General features: G+C 42.3%; 1 long non-coding RNA gene across 1 annotated transcript; it reads right to left on the reverse strand.

The window, feature by feature from the left end:
- Positions 1-805: 805 nt before the first annotated feature.
- LOC308578650 lies at positions 806-4,991 on the reverse strand. Its single transcript, XR_014004064.1, has 2 exons — positions 4,900-4,991; positions 806-866 (listed from the first exon to the last, which is right to left on the reverse strand). It is a non-coding gene; the product is annotated as an uncharacterized lncRNA (long non-coding RNA).
- Between the last annotated feature and the right edge of the window lie 12,136 nt (positions 4,992-17,127).

Here is a 17,127-nt window from a genome sequence, read left to right on the forward strand (position 1 = left end):
GTAAAATTACTAAGGTTCAGAACTGGGAAGCCACTGGGCATGGAACCTTTAAAATGCTCCAAATGAAGAGGAATTGAAGATTTACCTAAATACATTAAAAATGTACCATAGAAATTTTTCTTTCATGCTATGTATTTATATTATAAGATGGAATTGTCAAATGTACTTAAAGGTACTTAAAAACTGTAATAAAAAAAATGTTAGCGGGTGTTAGTGTAGAATTACACTCCTGAAAACAGAAGATTAATTAACATTAATTTTGAATTATGACAAACTGGGTTAAGATAATTACTTGTGTAGTGTAATTATTTCATTATAAGGCAACTTGCATCCAAGTCTTCAGCTAAGAAAGAAATTGGTTGTGACATTTGTTCCTGTGTTTTGCCATTCTTACCCAACAATTTGGACTTCAAAGATATTTCAATTGTTGCCAGATGGAGATGAAAAGATGAGAGATCCCCTCTTCCTCCCCCCGCCCTCGCTCCTTATCAAAGCCTTCACTGTGAAGAACTGAAGCTAATTGGATCAAGTAACAAAGAAACTATTGAAATTACAACCCGAGAACAAACAGACAGTGTAACAAAGAAAAAGAAAAACCCTAATATGGGTGAGCAATATCATACAATTTTATTAAAATGAACCCTGTATTATTTTATTATTATTATTGTACCAAAGGTGGAATGAAACAGAAACAAAATTTCTTGCAATAAGACATTCTCCTTTGAGATCAGTCTATATCTGGAGTAAAAAGACAAAAGAGAGGGAATCCAAAGTAATATTTTAAAGGTAATTATTATGTTACTCACCTTCTGCCTGCATCATGTGGGTGGTGATAAGTGTTTTTCACCTTTAATGGAATGTCAAATCTAAGGGCAAGCCAGAACACATAATTAAATAGTCAGACTGTGTTCACTTATAAAAGGATGCTTTGATTACTAAGACCCAGAATGGGTTTCTCAAAAAACAAGTCATACCAGATTAATCTCATTTCTTTTTTTCTTTTTTGGTAGGATGACAAGCTTGGTGGATCAGGGGAATGCTGTGGAAGTAGTGTATCTTGATTTCAGTAAACCTTTGACAAAGATCCTCATTACCCTCTTGCAGAGAAACTGATAAAATGTGGGCTTGACGAGGAAACTGTTAGGTCGACTTTTTGCTGGTTGACTGACCAAACCCTAAGAATGGTTCCTCGTCATTCTGGAAAAAAGTGGCAAGTGGGGTGCTGTAGGGTTCTGTCTGGGCCAGCTGTTATTCAATGTGTTTATAAATTGCTTTGATGAAGCTGAGGGGATGCTCATAAAATTTGCAGATAACACCAAACTGGGAGGGGTAGCTAACACTGTAGAAGACAGAATTGGGATTCAATATGACTGTAACGGGTTGGAGAACTGGGCCCAAACAAACAAAATTAATTTCAATAGGGACAATTGGTAGGTCCAGCTGCACTAATATAAAATGGGGGTTACCTGGCTTGCCAGTGGTATGTGTGAAAAGGATATCAGGGTCTTAATACCGGTATATCACAAGCTTAACATAAGGCTACAGTATTATGTAGCAAAATAAAAAGCAGGGGAGGGGCCCTCTGATAATTCATCAAAATCTCCCCCCCCCCATTATGCCTGTGAGCATTGTTGCAACATTAGGGAAAGGCATTTGAGCTGAGCCTTAGTGTGGGGTTTGGGACTCTGCACTAGGGACAGTAAAAGAACTCTTAAGTCCCATTAGCTGCCTTTACTTTCTATCTCCAAATGGATTTTGCATCCTTAAGCACACTTCTCTTCTTCATCTGACTTTGTCCAGGTTCCCTGACCAAAATACTTTCACCTCAGAGCAAGAGTGTTCCAGGCTCCTGAGCAGATGCTGGTCTTGCATGCATCATTTAGATCTTTTCACAAACAATTAGGAATTTAATTGGGAGGTTTGCTGTCAGAGTTGGACTTCCCTGCTGATGTGTTCCCCATTCCAAAATCATGAGCACTTACTCCATGACCTCTGGAGAGTTAATCATATCCATAAATAACTTGCTGGTATGACCAATCTTCCCTCAAACAAGAAAAAGAGTGCAATCCTATTCATAGTTATTCAATTATGTTAAGAAATTTATAGACCACTCATATGATAATATATATCAGGACAATGTAGAGAAAACCACAAAATTGAGTATAAAACATATACATTGACTAACACAGTTAAAGTCTAACAGTATAAAATGACCAGGGGACAATAATTACAAATTTCTTTTGGGGGGAAAAAGCTTGAGTAAATAAAAACAATCTTCCATATGAATCCTAAACATAGATTGTTAGTGCTTGCCTTCCATGAAAGACATTGGGATCTTAAATTTCTGCGGCACCCTGTGTAACATTAAAATTTGGAACCTCTTGCCTTCCATTCTACATTATAGTTGTAGAGTTCCCTGTGGCACCCCCGAGGCTCTGTGCCCAATGTGATTGAACCAGCCAGACTCCTCCAAATCCACTTGTCATGCCTTATATACAATGGGTTCTACTGGTTATTGACCAAAATTATATTATAATGGGCACAAACTCCATGTTAATAGGGCCACAACAATGAAAACCATATTACTGGTGGTCACAGAGCAAATAGCAGAACCACTAGGAGGTTCTCGGTCTGGAAGCATAGTGGCAGAGAGAAGTGTAAAGAGAGAGGTGGCCACTCATGTAGCCTGGCCCGTCAGCATATAAGCAAGAAGCAACATATTCAACCTTGTCTGGGCAACTATTGCAGCTGCTTCAAAAATGTACAATAAGTTGTGGTTGCACTAACTTCAGTATCTGGACCAATTTCAAGAGCAGCCCCTCATAGAGTGCATTGCAGTAATCAAATTTTGTGGTTACACAAGAATAAGTTACTCTGGTTACTCGAGAATAAGTTCCACGCAACCTACTGTTAATTTCTCTTTCTTTCTTTCTTTCTTTCTTTCTTTCTTTCTTTCTACTCAGAAGCAAATTAAATTCAGTGCAATAGAAATGCATATTCACTGGGACTCACTTCCAAGTAAACCTGAATTGCAGTTTCTGCGGAAAATATGAATTCTGTATTATGGATCATTAGGAGAGTGGCTTAAAATAAGTCTTAGTATGAAAATGTACATATAGAAATATGGTTTCTGCACCTCAAAAAGAATAGTAGAGAGCTGGAAAAGTTTCAGAAAATGGCAAGCAAAATGACTGAGGGGTTGGGGCAACCTACCATGTGTCTTTGTGCTATGATAAGGCCTCTTATCAATTGAGTGTGGTGGGATATGTGCATGTGTAAAAACCTCTGGCATTTGCATGAACTGAATTACGAATGCGTCAGCTTGGGTTCTCTTGGTTTCTCATTTTCCCAGTCTTAAATTCAGTATGCCACATTTCTGCAGCGCTTTTTCTTTTTTAAAAATAAAAATCCTCATGAAAATTCTTCAGCATTTAGTGCAAATTTCTCCAAATCAACACATTTCTATATGCTGTTTTGTTGACTTCAAATGCATTTTTCAAGCAATTTATCTTAATATTATGCCTTTTGTATGCTATTTCCAGTAATATATTCATTTTACGTATTCCCCTCTCTTATATGTTCATTTTTATAAACTTTCGCTGGTTAAAGAACTGCAACGCAAAATGCAGGTAAGTGCAATTTTTGAGAAATGGCTATCTTCTCAGATAGATTGTTCCATGATGGTTCTCATGCTGTTTTGACAGGAGTGGCTTTAAATATAAACTGAATTGAATTTCTTCCCCATCCTTAAGTGTGTAGTAGTAAATGTAGTCTATTGTACAATATTATCTTATGTTCCCTCCCCAAACATTTGCCTCTGGCACCACCCACCACAGGTATGTGGCCTCTGAAATATTGCCATTTGGAAATACTGGAAAGGGTTCCTCATCTCTTCTGTAGGGAATGCAAAAGGTTGTTGTGGAAACAATTGCTAAGGGGGGGGGAACCTATAGTAAGTCCCCCTAGATAAACAGGTTAGGATTTAGTGGATCTCCAGCTCAGATGGTTGATTCCCAGCTCAGTCAGGCTCAGCCAAATATACAGTGAGGTAACTTGTCCTTCCCAGGTCAGAAAGTTCCTCAGAAGGAGTGTTATGGGTGTGTAGCAGGGATGGAGGTGGGGAGGGAATGGCTGGATCTCAAGCCTATGCAGCTCAGTCACATGATCTTGTTTATTATTATTTATTATATTGTTTGTTTGTTTGTTGCATTTGTATACTGCCCTTTATCCAAAGATCTCTGGATGGTTCACAGCATAATAATACAAAATAGAAACACAATACAGTGGTACCTCAGGTTAAGTACTTGATTCGTTCCAAGGTCCATACTTAACCTGAAACTGTTCTTAACCTGAAGCACCACTTTAGCCAATGGGGCCTCCTGCTGCTTCCATGCCGCATGATTTCTGTTCTCATCCTGAAGCAAAGTTCTTAACCTGAAGCACTATTTCTGGGTTAGCGGAGTCTGTAACCTGAAGCGTATGCAACCTGAAGCGTATGTAACCTGAGGTAACACTTTATGTAATTAAAAACAAGAACAAGGAAATAAAATGTTAATCAGCCGAAGTCTGGTTGAAGAGGAACATTTTCACCTGGCGCCTAAAGATGGATAATGAAGGTGAGCCTCCCTGGAAAGAGCTTTCTACAAAAGGGAACCCACTGCAGAAAAGCCCTGTTCTCATCGCCCATAGAGACACAGCTAGGATTTGGCTATGTCCAGATAGAGACACAACTGAGACACCAGCCAGAGTTGATGGAAGGCACTTCATGCTACCAAGGCCACATGAGCCTCAAATGACCCCCAAGATGAATAACCACTCATTCAGAGGAAGTGTAACTCCATCAAGAGCAGGCAACATCCTATCCATCCAGTCTAAGGAACCATTCAGTGACAGTCTTACCTCAAATGAGCTTCAGCTTGTTGGCTCTCAGCTAGTCCGTTACTGAGACAAGACAATGGTCCAGCCCATCCAATGCCTCACCTGCCGCTTTAAAAAGAAATAGAGTTGTCTGTCATCAGCATATTGTTAACAATGTACTCCAAAACTCTGGATTACCCCACTCAGTGGTTTCATGTAGATGTTAAACAGCATGGAGGATAAAATTGAAAACCGAGCATTACCCTTTGGAAACAATAGTCCAAGTAGGACCAGAACAACTGCAAATCAGTGCCATCCACCCATAACTTGAACTGCTACTCCAGGAGCATATCATGGTCAATGGTACAGAAAGCCACTGAGAGGTCAAGAATTAACAATGACACATTTCCCATGTCTCTCCCAACAGAAGTCATCATACAGGGTGACCAAAATAGATTCTCCGCCAAAATCAGGAAAATGATCCAGAACAACAGTTTCCTCCAAGCAGTGGTAGAGGAAGGGGGGGTGGACCGCCCTCGGTGTCATCACTGAGGGGGAGGGTGACAAAATGACAAAAATATGAGTTGTTGTTTGTTTAGGTTTTTTTTTTTAAAAAAAAACCAGCTCCCGAAACGTTTTAGTTCGGTCCACAAATGTAAGGTAATACAGCTGGCGTGCGACACCGCGGGGGCCGGCACTTAGTGCGGGGCCTGCAGTGTGCCCGAGCCAATGGCAGTGTGTGACTTGTTTCTGCCCTCCACCTCTCCCTCAGCCACCCTACAGTTGAGAGGGAGGCAGTGGAGAGGCTCCACACAGTGCGCCCCACCCCCATGGACAGCAGGACGCACTCGCCGCACCAGGCCTCCAAAAGCGCCTGGATCTGGCCTGTGACCACCCACTCAATAACCTTGCCCAAGAAGGGGTGATTAGCAAATGGCCAGTAGTTATATTTTCTGTTCTGTATTGAGGAGTGCTTTTACTACTGCCTTCTTCAAGTAGGCAGGGACTGTCCTCTCTTGCAGGAAGGCATTAACCACCTCCCTGGCCCAGCCAGCTGTCTCTTCCCTGCTAGTTTATATCCGCTAAGATGGGCAAGGGTCCAGAGGTGCAAGTGGTCGCCTTGTCCACATTCTCAAATCTTACTAACTGAAACCCCTCCAACACAACAGGACTAGACAGTGCTCTGCACACACCCTTTCCCTTTGCCATGCTTAGGCAGAGGAGCAGCAGTCCCACTGCTGAATGAGGCTTGTATCTGGGACAATTTTATGCCAGCTTAATTCACACCAGTTTGCTTTATACCAGCTTCTTGTGAATATGATTGGCCCCTTAGTCTCCTTTTCTATGGAGTCATCTCAGTGGCACATTGTATTTACCTCCTCAACAGTTTTTTGCTTCCTTGATCAGTCTTTACTTTGGCAGTTTTCCCCATTTCCCCCCGCCCCTCTAATTATTAACTTTTAAAATTTGTACTATTACTGCAGTGCTGCACTTTGGGGGAAAGAACGGGTGCTTGTGCTTACCGAGGGTATTCCAAAATTGTCATTCTGTCTCAAAAGAGAAATGATCAACCAGCTAAACCAATAAAAAGGAAAATCTTTTAACAAATATGAAAGCATGCTCAATTTGTGAGTGTAACCCCTTGGTGATCCTGGTATGAGCAAAATGCAATCCTGTATAAGAGATGATTCATATTTCAAAATAGAATATTGTAATATTGGCTAGAGGGTTGGGGAAAACATAGCAATAAAAACAGTAAGGTGGAGATCGGAATGTCAAAGAACGTAGCTGGATATTCCCCAACCAAATTTCTTTATCTTTTTTTAAACTGAAACACGCTGCTTTTAAGGCAATGGAGCAAGGATGGAGAACTTTCAGATGTGGTTGGATGACTTCCAAATCTCTTCTGGAAAAGTACTCTACAGCATTGGTCCAGTGGCATCAAATGCCTAGCTTCTACTTGAAGCCAGCTGAACTTCTGAGACACATAAGACAACTAACAATACTGCTCTGGATGATCTCAGTGATCAAGCTGGGATAAGAGGGCTTAGGTGACCATTGAGGGGTCCAGGAACTTGAATCTGACCAAGCAGCAGATGGGAAACCAGTGAAAATGTTTTAGCAGTTAAACAAGGGTGTCAGGGAAGAAGGAAAAAAAGCATATCCCATGGTGCATGCATCCAAACTATTCTGATTATTTCAATTCATGGTGCATAGGATACATGGTGTGTCCTAAGACCGCAATTATACTGATTCACTTGTGAGACATTTGTCCTACATCTTCATATTAACCATTCATCCAACCCTCATTTTTCAATACATTTCTCCATCACTTTCCTAACTGCAGAAAGTTTTTTTTCATTTTTTAAACCATATATCTGTTTAAATACGGCTCAACTACCAGTTTTGAAAACTCCCAATCCACCCCCACTGTATTTCCTTTTTTTACTTGGCAAATCTCCCTGGAAAGTCTGACTACCGATTGACTATGTACGCAAGCAGGATTGTAGAGTATTGTAATATTTAAGACTCATTTTGACCTAATTATTAACTGCCTGGAAAAGATTTATGAATCTGAAATTAATTTTAATGGATTGTTAAGAACGGAAGATGGGAATTAAGGCTTCTAGCCAAAGTACGGGCTTATCTGTTCTGGATTGGGATAAAATGAAGAGGTTTGGACATGTGCCTGGTACAATCTGCCAATTGTACCAGATTTCCTCCATTTGGGGCCGTATCGCAGTGGATAATAACAGGTACGAAGAAGGGAAAGCAAAAGACACGGGAGAAAATAAACGCCCATACAGAAACATATTGTTTGATTTCACTCACTTGCTGGATGAACTCAGAGGCTGTTAAAAATGAACGAAGGATTAACATTGGATTGATTTATGGGAATTACCTGGACTAATTAAGAGAAGCAGCACAAATGTGAGATGATTGCCACCCCCTGACCTCGGAGCATGGGAAGTCAACCAAAGATTTATAATTTGGCATAATATTTGGACTGTTTGATTATTTTATAGTGTTTTTAATGTGGCTTTTGTTGGATTGTTAAATTTGTTGGAAAATTTAATAAATATTATTATTTTAAAAAAATAAGATCAATTAAAAAAAAAAACAGCAAACTTTCTTAAAATGCCTGCTGAAATAGAAAAGTCATAGTCAAGCACTTGACATAGTCAACCAAGAAAAAAGCTTGTCTAAATTCGAGAGCCAGCGTGGTATAGTGGTTAAGAGCAGTGGACTCGTAATCTGGTGAACTGGGTTCGCTTCCCCGCTCCTCCACATGCAGCTGCTGGGTGACCTTGGGCTAGTCACACTTCTCTGAAGTCTCCCAGCCCCACTCACCTCACAGAGTGTTTGTTGTGGGGGAGGAAGGGAAAGGAGAATGTTAGCCGCTTTGAGATTCCTTAAGGGGAGTGAAAGGCGGGATATCAAGTCCAAACTCCTCCTCCTCTTCTTCTTCTTCCGCTGGCAGGAGGAGAATGTGGCCATCAGCACTGAATGCACAGCTGCTGGGAGGAGGCGTCTTTAACAGAGACTCCTCCCAAGACCAAGGTGATGGCACAGGGAAACAATTCTTTTAAAAGTGGATGTGTTGTGCTAAGCCAACAAAGAGTTTTAATCCACTCTCATTTTGCATTCCTAAATTAACAGTATGCACTGGAATCCCTCCAACGAAACAGTGGCAGTCTGGAGCAACCCAAAAATATTTTGAAAGTGCTCATGATGTTTCACAGCTCATTGCATTAGTTAGACTCAGATGGTGATGTGTGCTTCAGAACATCATATTGCATTTTGAAAAGTGACATTAGCAACCTGTGTAGTAGTAGGAGAGCAGAGATGGATAGTCTGCTCATGGGCCCACATAGCATATAGCTTCTGCTGCTGCTTCGTTTTGTAAAGCTGGCTCATGAGAACAGAAGGAAGGAAGGAAGGAAGGAAGGAAGGAAGGAAGGAAGGGGAAAGAGGTTAGCAGCAAGCAGCAGGAGGGAGTCTGGCAGGTGAAGTAGAGGTGGTGGCTGTGTGAGTCAGCATTTTAGTGCAAATTTCTCCCAAAACACAATTTTGATTTATTTCCATCATAAGCCTCCTTCAGAAGCATGCTTTGAATAGTGATTTTCATTAGCTCTATAAACTGTAGAGTTACTGTAGCAACATACTCTGCAGCATTCCTCAGATGAAAACAGGGACTTTTCTCACTCCCCCCACCTGACCCCCCTCCATTTTTTGTCCTCCTCCCACCAACAGATAATTTCCACCATTAGTACACCAAAGGGACAGAACATACACACACCCTCCACCTGAGGAAAAACCCTTAATCCAGGTTTTATTTTATTTCATACTTTGATACATTTACGAAAAGAAAAACACATACCAATGAATAAATTTTAGAAAGGGGCAAAATTGGCTGCAGATACACAAAGCATTTTTAAAAATGAAGACTCCTTGCACTTTGCTCCGCTTCCCCTTTCTTCCCACCCAAGGTGGCCCAGCCCTCTGCTTGCATCTCAGAGCTGGTGCGTCATGCAAGGTTGGGCTTTGGTGGCAGCAGCCTCACCTCCTCCTCACCTGCTTTCCAGCAGCCACTGTAAGTTGCCCAAGAGAGGTGGCTGTCAGCGGCAGTCATGGAGAGGCCATGGAGAGACAAAAGAGAGTGCCACCATCACTCAAGACAAGCGTCAGATAATCCTCCTCCCCAAGCTCAGCAGTGGGGCACTGGCAGGGGCACTGACATTCTGAGATCAAATCAGAAGCAGTGATGGCTTCTGTTATTCCAGGACTGTCCCTGAAATATCAGACACTTGGAGGGTATGGCAGCCCAACAAATGTGGTGCTACCACTGAGAGGGCTTGCTATGGCTAAATAACAAAGGCAGCACCCAATGGACTTGTTGCGCACTCAGTGACAGCCAGGTACTTTACTGTAAGCAGTACTTTACTGTATTAGCACATGTTTGAAATGCATGTAACACTAGCTTTTCCTATGTGACCCCAGATTCCAATTATTCCTGAAAGGCTGGAGTGGGGTACCTTAGGCATGGGGATCAAATGTTGCCTTCCAGGACATCCTATCTGGCTCTCAGAACTCTTCTCTGGCCACACCTTCTCATGCTCCGACTTATGTTTTTGCCTGGCTGAAATGTGTCCTTGAGCTATGGAATAGCATTCCCGTCTAGACACAACATGTGCCCACTATCTGCATGTTCCAGAAACAGTTATGGAATCATAGAACTGTAGAGTTGAAAGGGTCCCCAAGGGCCATCCAATCCAACCCCCTGCAAATGCAGGAATCTCAACTAGATAATACATTCTCAAGTAGATCACCATTCAGCCTCTGCTTAAGAACCTCCAAGGAAGTCCACCACTGCCCAAGGGAGTCCATCCCACTGTCTCAACAACCCTTATTATCAGAAAGTTCTTCCTGATTTATAGTTGGAATCTCCTTTCTTGTAATTTGAATCCATTGGTTTGGGTCCTACCCTCCAGAGCAGGAGAAAACAAGTTTGCTCCATCCTCCATGTGATAGCCCTTTAGATATTTGAAGATGGTCCCCCTCATCCACTTAAAAATTGGACCTCACCTGCCGTCCAGAAATTCTCAAAGGCCTTCTTGTTCCAACAAGCTTTCCCAGCTAAAATTTCAGCTATGTTTTGTGTGTATTCATTGTTTTTGTGTTTTAAAACTGCTGCTAGTTAACTTGTGTGTAAAATGTTTTGACATGTTTGTTTGGAAGGCAGTTAACTGTAACAACAACAACAGCTCTGATAATGCCCTTTGCCTACTTAAACGGAGGACAAAGGGGTGTGTGGGTCTGGGTATAAACTAGTATAACACTTACATCCATTGCTCTGGCAACTTTTGCCACTGGCTCTACCCACATGGTGCTTAGAAAGTTGCCTGGAAAAGGATGAGGTCTCTGTGCTGGAAAAAAAGATTTTTCACCTTTGCTAAAGCTTATGGGAAGTAGCCTTTTAAAAATATTTTTGATTACCATATAATATGGGTACCATGCAATTCCTTTCCACTCATGTGATGTTGTGTATCCATATTTTTCTTTAGGGTATTTTTTCTGGATGTATTAGAAAATATTTACTTTATTTAGTTTTCTTTAACAGATCCTTAAGAAAGTACTAATCACATTTTACAGTAACTGAATACACTATTAGCATTTATTTAAGTGGAGATGATGATTGTCAGCATTCCTTTGAATCTACATATGTGAAAAATAATGCTTCTGAGCCATGTAGATAGATAGATGTAACCTAATTAAAGAAAAAGAAAAGAAAAAAGTATGGGAAGAGCCAGTGATTCATTCAGTCCTTAGCTGCTGAAGGTAGTGTTGGTCATGCTCCAAAGGCTGGGCTAATTTCTGCTATTAAAAACTTATACAAGTTAAGGATTTAAAGAGGTGACCATGTTGCATTGCTTGTTATAATTACAATGAAAACTGGGGAGGGTGGGGTATTGTCCTGATTATTGCAGCTTGCATAAAGATTCTGAGTGCCCACTAAGCTCTCTTCAGTGAGAACAATTTGTACCAGATATTTTGGCTTCAGTGGCAAATGAAGACCATCTAAAGGCTTTTTTGAGTGAATTCTCGGAATGGTGACCCACAAGAGCTCTGTTGATGTTGTCCTTTGTAAACAGTGCCTTGCAGAGACATTAGCTGTGATAAAAGCATTTCTCTAAAGAGTCAACAACAAACTGATTATTCCATGGGTCCATGTGATTCACCCTTCCATGCAACCCATTCTTTTTACATGTTCTGTGATGTCGGTTTCCTTTAAAGAAATCCAAGGACAAACCTGAGTGAGAAGCAGGTCTGAAGAAAAAAAGAAAATGCAAAATACCAACATGGTATGCGCCTGCACATTCTATTGTGGTTTTTCCTTGCTAAACTTTGGAAACCAGAGGAACAAAAGGCTGGTGATTCTAGGTGGGAAAGTGTGTGATGTTATGGAACAATTAGGCATGTGTGTGCTTTCCCAAAAGACTACAAAAGAAGATGAGCTATTCAAAGAGCACTCACAGGGCTGATGATCATCCTATTTTGTTTGCCGTCAACATGTGGTGTTCAAAGGTATTCTGCTCCTGACGTTGGAGGTCCCACAATCAGCAAATAGTCATTGATCAACCTACCTATCCTACTATGGCACCAGGAGTAATACTAATAATACTGATAATAATACTAATACTAATAATACTAATAATACTAATAATAATAATAATAATAATTTATTATTTATACCCCCCCACCTGGCTGAGTTTTCCCAGCCACTCTGGGCGGCTCCCAATCAAATGTTAAAAACAGTACAGCATTAAATATTAAAAACTTCCCTAAACAGGGCTGCCTTCAGATGTCTTTTAAAGATAGGATAGCTGCTTATTTCCTTCACATCTGAAGGGAGGGTGTTCCACAGGATGGGTGCCACTACCGAGAAGGCCCTCTGTCTGGTTCCCTGTAACCTCACTTCTCGCAATGAGGGAACCGCCAGAAGGCCCTCAGCGCTGGATCTCAGTGTCCGGGCTGAACGATGGGGGTGGAGACACTCCTTCAGGTACAGTATATAGGACCAAGGCCGTTTAGGGCTTTAAAAGTCAGCACCAACACTTTGAATTGTGCTCGGAAACGTACTGGGAGCCAATGCAGATTCCTTAGGACCAGTGTTATGTGGTCCCGGCGACCAGTCCCAGTCACCAGTCTAGCTGCCGCATTCTTTATTAATTGCAGTTTCCGGGTCACCTTCAAAGGTAGCCCCACACAGAGTGTGTTGCAGTAGTCCAAGCGTGAGATAACTAGAGCATGCACCACTCTGGTGAGACAGTCTGCGGGCATGTAGGGTCTTAGCCTGCGTACCAGGTGGAGCTGGAAGACAGCCGCCCTGGACACAGAATTAACCTGTGCCTCCATGGACAGCTGTGAGTCCAAAATGACTCCCAGGCTGCACACCTGGTCCTTCAGGAAAAGTTTTCAAGAAATACCCTCTCAGTTTTTAAGAAACTGTTCCCTCTTCTTGCTCAGTTCCTGTTTGCACAGGCTCTGCCACTCCCATGATAGCAGTTGTGTCACATGCCACATCCCCACTACAAGCAATTTTGGAATTGGCACCCACTATGCTTTCTCAAAATTCCAAATGTGTCCACTGCCCTTCCCCCAGGAGTTGGCAGCCACTGGCCTGATCTCCTTCTTTTTTTCATATGCTAGTGTGTAATGGTGTTAAAGTCTAGGAAAGTATCTCCCCATTTCCCCCACCCCAGTGAGTTTTTAAGAAAACTGAGTGACTAGTGGGGTGCCACAGGGTTCTGTCTTGGGCCCGGTCTTATTCAACATCTTTATCAATGACTTGGGTGATGGACTCAAGGGCATCCTGATCAAATTTGCAGATGACACCAAACTGGGAGGGGTGGCTAACACCCCAGAGGACAGGATCACACTTCAAAACGACCTTGACAGATTAGAGAACTGGGCCAAAACAAACAAGATGAACTTTAACAGGGAGAAATGTAAAGTATTGCACTTGGGCAAAAAAAGTGAGAGGCACAAATACAAGATGGGTGACACCTGGCTTGAGAGCAGTACATGTGAAAAGGATCTAGGAGTCTTGGTTGACCACAAACTTGACATGAGCCAACAGTGTGACACGGCAGCTAAAAAAGCCAATGCAATTCTGGGCCGCATCAACAGGAGTATAGCATCTAGATCATGGGAAGTAATAGTGCCACTGTATTCTGCTCTGGTCAGACCTCACCTGGAGTACTGTGTCCAGTTCTGGGCACCACAGTTCAAGAAGGACACTGACAAACTGGAACGTGTCCAGAGGAGGGCAACCAAAATGGTCAAAGGCCTGGAAACGATGCCTTATGAGGAACGGCTAAGGGAGCTGGGCATGTTTAGCCTGGAGAAGAGGAGGTTAAGGGGTGATATGATAGCCATGTTCAAATATATAAAAGGATGTCACATAGAGGAGGGAGAAAGGTTGTTTTCTGCTGCTCCAGAGAAGCGGACACGGAGCAATGGATCCAAACTACAAGAAAGAAGATTCCACCTAAACATTAGGAAGAACTTCCTGACAGTAAGAGCTGTTCAACAGTGGAATTTGCTGCCAAGGAGTGTGGTGGAGTCTCCTCCTTTGGAGGTCTTTAAGCAGAGGCTTGACAACCATATGTCAGGAGTGCTCTGATGGTGTTTCCTGCTTGGCAGGGGGTTGGACTCGATGGCCCTTGTGGTCTCTTCCAACTCTATGATTCTATGATTGTTAAACAGAGTATGGAAAACTGAGCAGGTTGCTGCTCAGCCCAGCGAGACGCACAAGCTCTGTATTGATAATATTATTTGATTATTCGCTGACATGGGTTATGAAGTGTGTATTGAGCAGCAATGCAGCTTAGGAGTGTTTCCCAGCAAATTCATTGTCAGTGACACTCCCTTGCTGTACCAAACTGATAAGCTGTGGTTACTCATGCACTGAAGTCAAAGGAGTCACTTCGCTAATTGTGCAAGTCCAAAAGCTGAAGCTGCATTTTCTCTGCTAGCAGCTGATGTTAGCAAAAATTGATACATGGGTCAAATAATCTTGTTAAAGATGGTGTGTGTCTCTCTCTGTGTGTAGAATAACAGTATTATGTATGTGTGTATATACATATTTCATTTTAAGCCTCACACCAGATTTTAACTTGAAAAGGAGGTCTCTATTTGCAAACATCAATATCAGGGACCAGAAGTTATTGTGTGGGGTTAGTCATGGAAAAACAGTTCAATAGTGCCCCCTCTGGTTGTACATGACCACCCAGTTGCAACAGAGGTCATTGTCTAATTTCACAGATGGCCCTAAAATGCCTTGAATATCTGCAAACAGTTTGGCCTCAGATCTCACTAGTCCACTGGAATTCAGAACTGGTCAGTTATGTGAGATGACCTTAGACCCTGAGCCCTGGGCAGCACCAGGAGGTTTTGAGTTAGCTCCCTTAAGATTTGGGGTCTCAATAGTAGTTGCCACATCAGTGCAGGAGCATTGAAGTGGCATCCAATCACCCTCTTCCTAAATCAGAACAAACAGCAATCCACAGAAAACCCAAACTGCCCGTTAGCTCTGATTGAGTAGTAAGGAAAAGTTTTCCCTGGAGGGAAGCAGCAGGACAAGAGGAATTGTGCATAAGCCCAAAGTGGTTCTTGTTTGTCATAATGACAATGAGAGGAAGGGGAGGTGGGGAGGAGATTTTGGGGGTATCCGTGGCAGCTGTTCACTGTTTTGCATTCTTCTCAGTGACCAGGATCTAGCATTCAAATGTTTCCCAAACAGTAGCAAATCCTTCTGAACATCTTCTGCTATGTTATTGAGAGGTATTTCTTTTCCCAGAGACAGAATACTTCTAGTTTAATATGATGCAATGCCTTTGTAGCTCATTATGCAAGTGCAATTATGCATATCCTGTGGTCATTAATTCCAATATGTATGAATATTTCTGCTAGTTGCTGGAAAGAGCTATTCCATCACACCTTTGTTACCAGCTTCTCTTGCTCTTCTTCCTAGCACTGAGATAATTTAGAATTCTACCTGTATCATAAGAAGATGAAGAGTTCAAGGAACAAGCCATGCTTGTGTCCCAATAAAGAAACAAATGATATGTTTGAGCCCAGATATCATTTCTTATAATTACAAAATTAAAATGAAATCAGCTTGATGAATGCACAAGGGTTTATTCTGCCTTCCTTTCAATACTTTCTCATTTATTTTATTACCTCCTTGCAGAAATGCCTCAAAGCCACAAATACAGAGCACCAAATATATTATTTAGATATATGTTTGTTTGAAAACTGCACTATTGATTTTGTGGTACGAAGAGCCAAGGAGCATTTTAGTTCACCACCATATCTGGGATATAATTTTACAGGGGGAGCTGAATCATCTCAAATGTTTTGTGATTAGCTGCTTTTCTTGCAATGGCTCATTATTGTTACAGTCATACCTCGAGTTGTATGTGCTTCGGGTTGAGCGCCTTCGAGTTGCGCTCCGCAGCAACCCGGAAATAAAGGAGTGTGTTACTTCCGAGTTTTGCCACATGCACAGACGCTCAAAATGACATCACACACATGCACAGAAGCGGTGAAACATGACCCGCGCATGCGCAGACATGCCGTCGCGTCTTACATTCCATTTGGGATGCGAACCGGGCTCCAGTATGGATCCCGTTTACATCCTGAGGTACCACTGTATCATTATTTAAGTGATATGGGGCTGCCACCCCTGCTCACCCCACTTGCCAACCCCAGCTACCGACCAACTACTTTATCAATGCCCCCTTTCCCCATACCTGGCCAGCTCCTCCCTTTACTCCAGACCAATGCTCTCCTTTTAATCCTTACCCATTCCCTTGCTTGTCCCCTCATAGCTGACCAAGCCCTCTCCCTCTGTTAAACCTCACTGCAGCTTTGTTTATCCGGGGCAAGTGTGAATTGCTTCACAGAGTGGTTTGTGAAGAAATAATAATAATAATAATAATAATAATAATAATAATAATAATAATTATTATTATTATTATTATTATTATTATTTTTATTTATACCCCGCCCTCCCCCAGCCAAGACCGGGCTCAGGGCAGCTAACACCAGGTATAAAAACAATTGGTTGAAATACAACTTAAAAACAAGATTAAAATACAACATTAAAATGCAGCCTCATTTCAGTAGGAACTAAAATCAAAAACTTTTTGGGGGATGAAAACGTCAAGTCTTCACCAAGGCCAACTATCCAGACTGGTCCTACGTGGGCCAGAAAAAAAGCCGAGGAAGTCCCCAAACAGTAGTTCCATCACAGAAGGATAAAGGAAAAAAAGAAAGAGGGGGAGGGGTTCAAGTTGATTCCAAGCCAAAGGCCAGGCGAAACAACTCTGTCTTACAGGCTCTATGGAAAGAAATCAGATCCCGCAGGGCCCTGGTCTCATGAGGCAGAGCGTTCCACCAAGTTGGGGCCAGTGCTGAAAAGGCCCTGGCCCTGGTTGAGGCTAATCTGACTTCCTTAGGGCTCGGGACCTCTAGGGTGTTGCTATTTATGGACCTTGAGGCTCTCCGTGGGGCATACCGGGAGAGGCGGTCTTGTAGGTATGAGGGTCCTAGGCCGTGAAGGGCTTTAAAGGTCAAAAGCAGCACCTTAAATCTGACCCTGTACCCCACCGGGAGCCAGTGCAGCTTGAAAAGCACTAGGTGAATATGCTCCCATGGCAGAGACCCCGTGAGGAGCCTCACTGCAGCATTCTGCATCTGCTG

Source organism: Podarcis bocagei (genome assembly GCF_964188305.1).
Source record: "Podarcis bocagei genome assembly, chromosome: Z".
Taxonomy (NCBI): domain Eukaryota; kingdom Metazoa; phylum Chordata; class Lepidosauria; order Squamata; family Lacertidae; genus Podarcis; species Podarcis bocagei.